Here is a 14,063-nt window from a genome sequence, read left to right on the forward strand (position 1 = left end):
ACAGAGGGATTTGGCAATACACAAACAACACCGCAAACACATTTATTAAATATATCTTTTGATCCAGTAGTTCTATTTTTAGAAATACATACTACAGCTATACCTGTCAAAAATCACAAGTATATAAGATTATTTAGTTTTCAAAAGAATGAAAACCACCCAAATGTCCATTAACAGGGGGCAGTTTAAATAAACTATGATACAGTTACATAATAAAATATTAATGTCATGCAGCTGTAAAAAAATAAAAAGCTTTCCATATACTGGTATGGAAATATTTCCAAAATATGCAGTTAACTGAATAAAAAAAAAAAACAAAGTGTAGGACAATGTATAAAGTTTGCTTTCTTTTGCAGAGAAAAGGAAAAATTAAGAATATATATTCATAGTTGTATGTATGTACATTTAAGATGACACAGAAGATATACATAGTAAGGCTGAACCTACTAAATGGTTTACCTACCTATTTCTGATTCTGAAGCCAGATGGCCTAGGTCATTTCTACCACTTACAGACTAAAATGGTTTTGAGCCTATCTTTAAAATGGGAATTATAGGAATTTTTAGTTCAGAGAGTTAATACATCATATAAACGAGTTAACATTTGTAAAGTACATAGGAGTGTATTGGGCACTTAGTAAGTATTATGCAAGGTTTTTATGTTTTTTTTAAATAAACCATTAAATAAATAGAACCTGTAGGGGACGGATAGAGACATGAACAGAACATTTGTCAAGGTATACTTTTTTCTACCACTTTGGTTTTTGAACTATGTAGAAGTATGGTTCAAAAACAATAATAAAAGAATACATATACTTAACAAAACTGGTCCCACCCATGAAATTTAAACACAAGCCACTCCCAGACCCGGCAACAGTTATTCCAAAGAACATAGTGTTCTTAGAAACCAGAGTTGAATGGCATCTAAAGGAAGAGGAAAAATATTCTCGGATTCGACACCACCAGGATGCTTGTCAGTTTATGTCAGTAGCACCCAATCTAGAAAACTCCTATCAATAGGTTCATTTTGACACTAAGGATTCATCAAATCTAGGAGGAAAATGCACTTAGCATACTGTCACCTCCCTCAGAGAATGACATTTGAGATATTCCCGACTTCAGAAAAGTATAAAAAAAACTGCAATCAAAATCATCAGGTTGTACTTAAGCATATTTTCCCCTCTACAAAGTGTTTTAAAAACCTCTGCACTTCCAGGCCCCCGGTGAGCCCTCTGCGGGCACTCTGGTGCTGCGGGGAGGGGACTGTCCCTTGCAAAACAACCTACTACCTCTGCGGGGCACCCACTTCAGTCCTGCACCGCGGTGGCTCTGTCCGCTGCCTCCGGCTACGGAGCTGCTGGGCCCGTGAGACCTGCCTCTTAGGGAGGGTTCTCTCTTATCCCATGTTTCGGCTGGAAAACCACTCCCAGCAGATTCCCGAACTGAAGCCGCAATCGACGCCTCTGAAGCCCGAGCCCCGGGATTCCAAGGACTAATTCCTCTTCCAGGTGGTCCTCCAGGCACCGTCTTTCATCATGCAATCGTGCAGATTCTGATGGCCGCTTTTTTTTTTCCTGCTACATATTTTTCTGCAGCCATGAAATACACCTCTAGTGTTCATTTTCTTCTCTCCTTCTCCTACACCTTTCAGAAAGTTTCAGTTAACTTCGTAACTAGGGAATGGACAGGCCGCTGCGTTTCCAACTGCTTACGCTGCCTGTGAGTGGGTCTCCTCCCCGACACGCCAAGGCTGTTAGCCAATGCCTAGCCCTCCGCGCCCAAGTTTACCGCCCCCACCCGGGCCCGCTGGACGCATAACCCCCCGTCACTCGGGAACACGGAACTCCTCTCCTGTTTTCTCTCCACTCCCACTTTACTCCTCGACGTGAGGGGGTAAGGAAAGCCCCAAATCTAACGTCTCTTTTCCGTCTCGTAAAGATAATAGAAGTCGCCAAAAAAAAACAAATCCTGGCAGTTTCTTACTAACCGCCAGAGCAGCTATTGCAGACGGTGCCTTGTAACTGAGCTTTGATACCGAACCCCAGAACCGCAGACTTACCGTCGGCGTCGCCCGCGGCAGGCGACAGAAGATGGCGCCGAGGCAAATTCCTCACCGGGCAATTCTACAGCCTGGAGGGGCGGAGCAAAACGGGCACTTCCGGTGCGCCGCTCCGGCCCAGGGTGAGAGGAAGGGGCGGGTTACACGTGCTTTTTCCTGCCAAACTGACCAATCAGGTAAACGATTGCCACCGCCACAGGAAGAAGTCACAAGGCGGACGTTAGGAGTGTGGTTCTAATATATGTCCCTCGATGAGGAAGGAAACAAAAGAATTCAGCTGGGTGTTCCTGCTCCCAACGTAATAATTCATAGTCACACCTGTTGGGATCTTTTCCCTCCTTTGTCACAACAATCTTTTGGCAAGCGCACTACTGCTTTATCTCAGTGACGTCTTTATCCCACTTGGTCATGAAGGAACTGACATTGCCTGCAACCCCGATGCAGGCGAGAAGTCCTTTGTAGACCTCTTCTAAGCATGCCAGGATGCTTATTTTGGTGACAGTATAATAGTGTGTCCAAATTGAGGCCTTTCAAAGTGAAAGGGGCAATGTAACTAATTAAAATTATATGTTTTTTTTTTAATTTTTTGAGATTTTATATTGGTGGGCCAATAAAGAGTGCAATTCAAAATTTATTTTTTTAGCAATGAAATTATTTCTGAAAATTAACTGTATATTCAACAAAACCTTTTTAAAATGTCTGTATTAATATGGACATTAAACATGTGCAGTGATAATTCTTGGCACATGTTAATTTATTTTAATTCGTGTTTCAGCCTTAATTATCTTTAATATTGGGTCACTAATATTTTCTGAAGAATACTTTTTTAATATGATATTATTGTTTTTAAAATTTTTGCAGATTGCCTACAGTCTTCTCAAACGTAGTTTATTGTTGATATATGTGAAATTTTTTTACACCTTCACTTAATTTTTCACTGTAGATTATAATATTGTAAACTGAGAAAATAAGCTCAGAGAAATTTTGCTAAACAGAAAACATCATTTCTATTTTTTCACATTGAAACATGTAATTTTTTTCAGCCCAAATATTTTCACAAATACTCTTCTTTTGCATTTATTCAGAGTACCTATCTTCAGGAAATATTTGTATGAGACAAACTTCATAAAATAAGATTTATGTTATTTATGATTGTTTTGAAGATTTCCCCAAATTTAGATTCTGCAAACTGAAAAGCCTTTTAAATTTTATTTTATTTCTCTAAGAATATGAATTTATACAAATTAGAAAAGGAACCCCATCAAAAGATTCTTCATACAGATTTAAAATATTCCAAAGCACAATTATAGAATTTCAAAGTTAAGTATTACACATTATTTAAGTTCCAATTAAATTTGTTCATATTATCTCTCGATTTTGAAAGGGTAAATTTATATGTCTTCCTTTGTCATAGGCTTCATTTTCAATAACGGTAATCTGCAAAATTTTCACAACCTCAATTTATTTACACAGCAATTGAATTGTTTGAATAAAAATTTTCAAGTGATTTTTAACACAATGCAATACAATTTTATAAATCTCGTGTTATAAAAATTTAATATTTTTGTAGACCATTTATTTACAAAGTAGTTTTTTTTTAAAGATTAAATAGTTGTAAAATCCTGTTTAAAAGCAACAAAGAAAATATGTGCTATTATGTTTGTCTTTTTTTGTACTCAATTCTAGTTTTATCACAAAAAGTTTATTCAATTGTTACCTATAACATTATTTTTGAATTTTAACAATTATAGAGCTTATATATCAATTGCTGTTTAGATGCATTTATGAATTATGTGCACACCACAGCCAATTCCAAGGATACGGTTATTTCAAAAATTTCCTCAATCTAAAATGAATTTTCATTTTTTAACTATGAACTTGTGTTCTACCCAATTTAAATCCATATTATACTGCATAATTTTATTTTAAATATTCTTTGAACTGAATATAAAATAACATTCACAATAATAGCAGTTGCTTTACTTGTGAAGAATGAATTTTTCAAAGTTTTCATTCAATGGAATGAATTGAATGAGAAAATAAACAGCCATTGGTAGTTAATTAACTGATTTTCTATTTGAAGCAGCTCATAACAATGATATAAAACTGGTCTTGGGTAACATTAACGGCTAACATGTCTCAACATACATGCACTAGAAAATTTTGGACTAAAAATAAGAACAATTAATTAAATGAATAATTAATTTATCTAAAGGAAAACTTGTATTTCACTGTGTTCTCTGTACATGAGGATACATTCTTATCTTCAAGTACAGTCTTCTTAAAATAACTAATAACTTTTGAAGCAAGTGCTGATGATTCTTTTGTAGATTTATGTCTTCTGGTCTGGAAAGGTCAGGCAAACAGAGATAGGCTATTGTTTGTTGTCTGTGGGATTTGACAATGTGTTAAAATCAGAATTTTGTTTACTGCACACATTACACACGTTTCTAAATGAGACCATGGTGAAAGTGAGAAGTACAAGGTCAAGAGCTAACAAACGCACCCTGACTTATTTTAATGCAAACACAAATACTAATTTTTCAACAAAAATTTTTAAAAATGGGATAAATATATTGGACAGGATGCCAAGAAATAAGATTCACATTTTTTTGTGTAGTGTGTTTCTGTGAGCCTGACACCTTCATAATTCTCCAGATAAGAAATGAAAATAAGTCCCCTATGACAAGATCTCCTTTCACCTAACTTCTCTCAAAAGATAAATTTTGTTTACTACCCCATCTCTCACTTCCTCCCAGCACTTAATCTCAGAAGCGGGTAGGGGGAACATTGTGCTTACCTCTCCTCTTTTTGCATAACTCTTTCTCATCCATCTCCAAAACACTAACTATCCCAGCTTTTTTCTCAGTTTAGACCCCACTCATAAATCCAATTTGAGGGTGAGAGGTGAACAGAACTCTCTAACGCAGATTTTGTCACTTCCCAGGTTGGTTCTTTCCTTTGTAGTAGAATATGAGGCGAAATTAAAGTAGAGAGCTTGAAGGAAAGCAGGAAGGGTGAAAACATGAGCAGTACATGGCACAGGTCTCAGAGAGACGTGTATAGAGACTTTTGAAGGCAAAGATAAGGAAGTAACTGTGACTTATGGGGAAATAATTAGAGATAAAAGAGGCTTTTGAGAACTGTCGTTTGAATTATATGTATACACTACATGATGCCTAAGAAATCCAAGTAAATACATTTATTTTGAAATTAATTTTTGATCTCTATGCCATGATTCTTTGACTACCATACTGTAATCCTATAATTTCAACAGGATAAAATGTAGACTAGCCAATAGAATTTAGGAGAAATTTTCATGAAATAATGTCTTGGTCAGAAAGAATACAAACGTAAAATAATTATCCAGCTACACTAGCGCTTTTAAAATGTATTTCATCTATGCTACCAGGCTACCCAGCCCTGCAGCCTGGCCGTGCACTGGATATGGTGAGAGGCTCTGCTGCAGGTAAGCTTTTATTTTTTGAACTAATGGCTTACAAGTTATTTGACAGAATTGACATTCCATTTATTCAAATCGTATAGACTGTTTATTTATAGAGACTGTCTAAATTTGTGAAATGCAACCTCAAAACTAATTTTAAATTTGCCTAGTTTCAAATTGCCACTTAATTGGCTCAGTGGCTGCCCACTGTCAGGTCTGCAGTCAATCAGCTAATTAAAGGCCCAGTTAAGGGAATGGTGTAATATCAGCAGGAAGGATAGGATATTTCCACTGTCGTAGTGCCAAAGCTCTGAGTTTCCTTGATTTAAATTATGCTGCTATTTTTTAGAAAGGTTTAGGAAGAAGTCCCTCTGCTCTGGTCAACCTGAATGACCTCAAATCTTAACACCCTGCTTGGAGAAACATCTGTGACCCAGTTCTCTTATCATCTTGTTTCATGTGTTATAAATGTAGAGATATGTATCTTCGGTGAGCCTCATTAAAGAATAAATGGTCCTGCCTCTACAGCCGGTCATCTGGATTGGTGTTTGACTACTAGGTAGTGAGAAAACACACAACACACCAAACGACAAAGATCAAAGGGAAAGGACAGCTTGGGTTATTTTTCATAGGCTAGAATTATGTACTAATTATAAGGCTAATTATTCAAAGATCAGATTTTTTAGTAGCTCAATGTGAATAAGCTAGGGCAAAGTTATCTAAACTCCACAGAGGTTTTTCAACCACCAAGAAGGTGCAAGATGATGACAATCACTACATACGTTACTGTATAATGTGAATATATGTGACAATTAACAACGACCACAATTCTTTGACACTCTCTCATGGAAAGGTGAGAACTGTCTCCTCGCCTTGAATCTGAGTAAACTCTAGAACTATTGTGACTGATAGAATATGGCAGACACAACACTGCACGGGTTTGTGTGCTGGGTGTTAGTGGACTTGCTGTTTCCACTGCCTATCACTTGCAATCCTTATCTGGGGATGCCAGTGCCACAGTAAGAAGCCTGCTGTGGCAGGAGAAAGCCCCAGGTAGCCACATGAAGAGAGAGACCCTCAAACAGCCACTACCGTGGTAGCCCTCTCAGCTCAGGTATCAGGTCTGTGAGTGAGAAACACATTCCCGTGACTTCAACTTTGGCTGCTATTTCATTGCAACTGCACACACGACCCTAAATGAGAACCACCCAGGTGAGCCCACAACAATGGAAAAAACAAAACAAAACAAAACAAAACAGTAAATTGTTGTTTTAACCAAATTTCAAGGAAGTTTGTTAAGGAGCAATAGGCAACTAGAGTAACAGCTAACATTTATTAAGCACTTACCTTTGTGCCAGATACTTTCCAAAACATGTTCACTTGAATCAGTTCATTTAAACATTAAAAACATTCTTGACAAATTGTAATCGTATATAATTATGGGGTACACAGCCATGTATGATATATGTAAAAAATGCTTAAAATACAACAACAAAATAAGCCACTCTTGAGATAGTGAATTATCCTTATTTGACTGACGAGGAAACTGAAAAGCAGCGAGATTAAACAATACACCTGAAGTCACATACTAGTAAGTGGTATTATGAATCTAGAGCCCCTGGACCACCACTGTGCTACCCTACCTCATAGTAGCAAATAAGGCATTATATTGTCATCTTAATTATTCAGATTGTAGCCTCCAATTTACAACATTATGCATTTGTGTGTATGGGGGTGTTTGCCTAATAATTTATGCCAACAATTAGTAAATCCATCAAACATATTTTCACCTTCATTACATCAGTTTACAAGATATATATAAATTATGAAGACACTATAAAAATTAAATTTGAAAGTAAAATCAATACAGTTAATATATATAAAAAGTCACTTAATATGAAATCACAGAATTATGCATCAGAAATTTCCAAATATGATCAAGTGCAAGCTACAATACCTAGTATCTATATCATATGCATATACTTCAACTACTTCTGTGTTTTCAGACTTTATTCTTCTCTCAAAAGAGGAAAACAAAGAAAGAAATACTAGCTTAATAAGAATTACTTTGCATAGGATCTCCCATTCATATATTATTACCAACATCGATATGTAGTCTCAATAGTAACATGAAAAGTTTGAAAGAAAAATAAAATACAAAATCACGTGTAGACTACTCTTAAAGGTTTATAGCCAGGAGTAATTAAGAATTCCCAAAGAGAAAGGCATGTTAATACAAAATTACAATAAATAGCCTTAAAAATTAAAAGTCTTAATTTTGCTTTTATGCACCTTATATCCTCAGAATGTTTTTGCCTTACTCTATTTTTATTTCCACAGCTTCATTTCTTCATTTAAATTATTTTTACATCATAATATAAAGAATGCAATTGTATTCTAAAGAAGTCATTTCTTGCCAATCAGGTAGGAGAAATGGCTGACTTTGTTTTATATTTATATCCACGATACCAACAACACTCAACAAAAGTAGCTAGATTAGCAATAACAATTTGACCGTGTCCCCAGCAGTACTGTACTAAATGTCTATGCTTCTGTGCAAGCAACTCAGAAATAAGAATATGCTTAAATATATATCAAATTATGTTAATGGAAAAATATTCCTCATATGTTCTCTCCAAAATCTAACTTTGTTTTCTGTGGCCCAAGGTTAACTTCTAATTGTACAAAATTTAAAAATTGATCTAGAAATATTGGAATGGCATCCCTGTTTTGCATAGTATTTCATTTCATTCTGCTCCCAGCCAACCTTACAAACCATTGTGGAACTTCTTTCACAATACCCCGTCCCACCATTCCTAATTTTCCTCACCCTCTTGCTTCCTTGATACTGTCTTTTTCTTCCTACTCTCACTACAAAGAAGGAGTTCTGCACAGGTTAGCATGTCACAAACAATGCACTCATATATCCTTACTAAAATAAGGCTTTCATAGAACAACAATGTAATGTCAGTGTTCTACCTCTGAAACCATGGGAACCAACTCTATCCTACGATTACTTATCAGAACATTTATTTCAAAACAATTTGTATTGTCTGAGTAAGGAATGTTTCTTAAGTTGAAACATGATTACTGACAAGGAATCACAAAATTTATTGGAGCACTTAAATAGCAAACCAAAATTTTCAGGGGATATACAGAGAAGAGAAATTGTCTTCAAACATGATATGGGTGTGAAGCTGATCCTTTTAATTTCTATGTATTTCTCTTAGCAAGTGGTAAGTGAGGGGAAGACAGTCAAAAATAGCAAAGTTATAGTACTTCTCAAAAATATACCATCTTACAACAGCTTTGAAATATGTACATCTGAGGCTCTCTTCAATTGCTATCAAGTAAATGTCAGAATTATGATTAAAGAGCTATTGTAACACCTTTAATTCAGAGCATTAAAAATGGTTGTTTTAGTCATAACACAATCTTAAATTTAAATTGTATGAAGTAATTTGTTTTGCTACTTCTTTTAAATAAACACTCCATTATCAAAAATGCATAAATAAAATGAAAGTTGTTATTGACATGCTGTGATAGGTCAGTTCTGACATTAAAAATGTCAAAATTTTACTGATGAAATATGTAGGATGACATTACTGAGGCTATTATTTTTTAACATAACGCTTGCATACAACTCTTGGAACCCATTGCTAACATAATCTAGAAAATGAATGAGAAGTTTCCGATTTGACCTTGTTGAAGTCATTTGTCCTCTTTAGCAATCAAATAAACCTACAATTCAAATTATCCAATGAGCTAAACCTGCAAATTGCCAAGTACTATGCTAGAATCCTCAGTTTGTCATGAGACAAATGGGTGTATTGATATTAATCTTCTTAAACTTAAAAGATAAAACTGTGAACTTGCCATCAGGGAGTATAGCCTATCCTTTCTTTATTCAAATACAGTCACTTTACAAATAAAAAAGGATGTCAAGTAATCATAATTTCATATGAAAGTTTCTACAAAAGAGGCGTGGAAACATAGGAAAACATCATGAATTAATTGTACTAAGTAGACTTAGAGATGGTCTCAGCAAACAGGATTATTACTGCTATGATTTACAGAAGATCGCCAGCAAGACAAGAGCAAGAGAAAGGCAACCCAGTCATAGGATACAGCTTGACAAGGCAACAAGGTATGTTCACAGGTGGTCAGAGAAATTCAGTAGTCCTGGGTGGCTAGATCGTAGAATAGGTGGAGGGAGAGGATGAGTGTGACTTAGGGTTGGATTGTGTTGGGCCCTGAATGTTGTGGTAAGGAATTCATATTTTATCCCAAAAGTGTTGGAGAACCAACAGAGACCAAGCATTTCCCAAAGACATTTCACATCTATGAAATGAACAGAAGTGTGCTTTAGAAATATTTGACATCAACGTGTAGAATGGGTGGGTCTGGAGAGATGAGATCAAGAAACCTGTAACAAGGCCACTACTTGAGTAGAAATGCGAGGAGCATTTCCATTTGTGTAATGGAAAATGGATTACATATCACTTAACCTTTATGACGAACGCCAGCATTTTAGATCTGCTCCTTGAGAGATATAAATATTTAAGTAATTCAGTTAGCACAGTCTGTAAAGGACATTTTCAATTCTATGCATGGTTTATTCTTAGGGTGGCCAGAAGGTATAATTCTATTCACAATGCAATGTTTTCCAAACTAAAGAGCATGAGCTTTTACCCCCACATTTGCCTCTTTCGCTGAAAAAAAATTAGACCTAGTCTTACTTATGAGTGAAGAATATATTGTTCTCATTCATGGAGGAGTATTATTTATTATGTGATGTACTGGATAGAAAATTATGCACTTGAAAATATGCAAAACTAGCAAGGAGCCTTCATCTTTTCCATTTGGTATGCAGGAGAGAAAGAGATTTTTGTTCTCTCTTCTCTCGTGGCCCTGGTAGGACAACCACAAACCACGAGGGAAGGAGTTTTGGGACCACACTACAGTATGTTTACACTTCGCAGAGAGTAGGCAAAATTCAGGAAACCGAAGTCAAGGAAGAAATGGAAATTCTATCAGAATGTCAGAATAATATATCAATTGAGATATATCCTTCTATTAAGAGTACACATATACCAATCTGTTTAGTTTTCAACTGATAAATGCTCATGGGGCATGTTGACAATAATATCATTACACAAGCAGACATATGGGCTTTACTTAATAAATGGTGCCACTGATTAACATTTATCTTAACACTAATGATGCAGACTCATGAATGCATTTGCCTAGAATGCCGAGTTGATGAATGTTACCCTGAAGAGTTTTCAAAGGTGAGCATAATCCAAACCAATGCTAAATGGATGATATTATTTTACATTCCTCAGAATAAAATGAGATGGATAACATAAGAATTCACATGATAGATGCATATTTGACATCAGCAAAACATACCAAAATAAACTAGTAGGAATTCATGTAATTTTTCTTGCAAAAGAGATTAATTTTCAGAATGCACAGAGGATAATAATGTAGATTAGGTAACATTGTAAACAGGTTCACAATTACTAAGCCACCCCAGGGTTTATTTTCATAACCAAGAGACCAACATTGAGCTTCTGCTTCCAGTTAATCAGAAAGAAAATTAACCTTTGAATATTAGACTTCTCCAGAAAATGAGCTATGTAGAAATTATTCACAGAAGATTAAAACAAATGAAACCAGCATAATTTATGTGATAGATTTAATCCAGCTTGAAAAGTCATTATATCTCCAACTCTTCCATTAACTTATTTTTCCTACATCTCTATTTATTCTTGTGTTTGTGGATAATTTTGTTTGTTTGATTTTGACTTCCACTTCTTCTACATTGGCTCTACTTCTTTATTATCATCATTAAAAATAGGAAGCAAGCACTTTCTGAACAGTATTCAATTCAATTGGAAATAGAATCCAGTAATCAATGAGACCTTAAGAAATTTATATATTAATATATAATACAAATCACTACACAATAAAGAGGCTGTACATTTTAAATATTTAATTTTTAATAGAAATTTTCTTGCCAAAGTAAGAAATCATATTTAACTGACCAAATGCCATAAATATAGAGGAGACTTAATTAATATAGCATACAACAAACAAACAAAATAAGAATACTGTGAATATTATATGTTTTCTTAGTATGTGTTTATATAAGAATGTGTATGTGTATACTGGGAACATCTGTGGTTAACTAAATTTCCCCTCAGGTACATTCTCTTTTATAAAAGATATAAACAAAAACCTGAATTTTTCTTCAAGAAACAGATGCTTCAGGACATTACATTCAGAATATTTCATAGTACTTTATGAAATATACAAAAATAAATAAAACCAAAACTTTCATTAAAGATAGTCATAGTGTCCAAAGTGCTTAATTTCATCAAAATAATCACAGCTAATACTTTGAGCTAAATATTAAAAAGCATAAGCTCATGTATTTTTATTATACATTAATCTCATTTGGTTTCTCAAAAATTTACTTTGGTCTTCCAAGTTAGGATTAAGTTGTAGATTGATTACTATTCTTTATTAATTTTGACTCTTTCCCTTAGGTTCAACCCATCAGAAAAAATACATATACACACATATATACATTTGGTACTCCATTAGCAAATCAAAAGCACACAGTGAAAAGTTTTTATTATGTCATATCATATAACACAGATCCTATAACTTTTCTTCATCCATGACACCTAAAAAGAATTTTCCCAACCATTGAAACTTGGCATAACTGAAATCTCAATGTTGTTATTGGTCATTCAGGGAATTAGAGGTAAATAAAAACTAGGAATATTCATGATAGCAGCATTGCTTCCACAGAGAAATATCATTTAAGACACAATACTGTGACCAGTTTAAATGAAGAATATTTGTACACAGAAAAAAAGTACTTAAACCAAAAAATATTCCAAAGATATTTATTGTTTTAAATTTAAATAGAAAAAAATACATTAGAGGGATACAATGTTTTATATTTTAATAATTCCAGAGTTTAGTTCTAACACATTTATCTTAAAATATAAGTATTTGTGATTATATTTTATAGAAATTTAAATTCTTACTATTTTAGACAGATGGAAAGTCCAGCGTGAGGAAGTAACTGCTTGAGCTAATGCTGACTCATAAATTCTTACTATTTTAAAGACTCACTTTCCAGTGAGAAACTGAGACCTGAATAATTCCACAATGCTATGTTCCAGTATAAATTTCCTTTTAAGAAGCACAGGGAAGTTTCCTACTGTGAGTAATAGGTTTAGCTTTGAGAAGCAAGGGATGTTTGCTTAGAGAGACAGAATTTAAAGACCCATTTTCTGATGATTTATTTTAAAATACTAAAGCAACATTTGATAATGTCCCTTTTTTCAAAACAAATTTGCAAAAAAAATTATAATGCCTATGTACTCTTCACCACAGTATACCATGGTAACGCTCTACATAGAGTAAAATCACCAATTTCAGGTAGTCAAATGTGATTGCTAAAACCTCAAGAAATGTGTTCTTGAAGAAATGATTTACCCATGAAATCAAAACACCTGTATCTTTTATCAAACTTTATAACACTTTACATTTGCTATTCTGATTGAGCAAGAATAATGAAGCTAAGAGGAAAACAAATTTAGTTTTCATGATATGATGAAATATGCATTATTGTTTTCCTTTACTTCTATAATAAGGAATATTTTCAATTGTACAACTAAACAATTTAAAATCATTTGGGAGGAGGAGGAGGGGGATAAATTTTATATTCCTCAGTTTGTGTGACATTTCAGTTGAAAAACCAGAGAAAGCCTTTATTTCTTCTTGAGTTGTCAACATTTTCAGTAATTATAAAAGTAAGTAGTAGGGCATTTCTTTCACTAAGTATAAACTGGTGGAAATCTTAACCTCTTTTCTTTCAAACTATGGTCATTCAAAGTAGACATGGCTTTGCATGAAAACTGAATTGTTATTCAATCTACAGCGAAGCTTCCTTAAAATCATAAAACCTTACCTTATCAACCAATAATAATTTGTCCATGCTTTGTTTGGAACCAGAAAAAAGTCCAACTAGCCAAAGCAACCTTAAGCAAAAGTAACAAATCTGGAGATGACAATCTACCAGGCTTTAAGCTATACTATAACACTATAGTAACAATAATAGCATGGTACTGGCACAAAAATAGAGACATAGATCAATGGAACAGAATAGAAAACCCAATAAACATATGAAAAAATGCTCAACATCACTAATCATCAGATAAATACAAATCAAAACTGCAGTGAGGTATAACCTAACCCCAATAAGAATGGCTTTTATCAAAAAGTCCCAAAACAATAGATGCTGGCATGGATGCAGAGAGAAAGGAATACTTATACACTGTTCGTGGGACTGCAAACTAGTACAAACTCTATGGAAAATAGTATGGAGATTCCTCAAAGAACTAAAAGTAGACCTACCATTTGATCCAGCAATCCCACTACTGAATATTTACCCAAAGGAAAAAAAGACATTCAATATAAAAGACACCTGCACTCAAATGTTTATTGCAGCACGATTCCAATGGCAAAGATGTCAAAT

Source organism: Lemur catta, chromosome 19, assembly GCF_020740605.2.
Source record: "Lemur catta isolate mLemCat1 chromosome 19, mLemCat1.pri, whole genome shotgun sequence".
Taxonomy (NCBI): Eukaryota; Metazoa; Chordata; class Mammalia; order Primates; family Lemuridae; genus Lemur; species Lemur catta.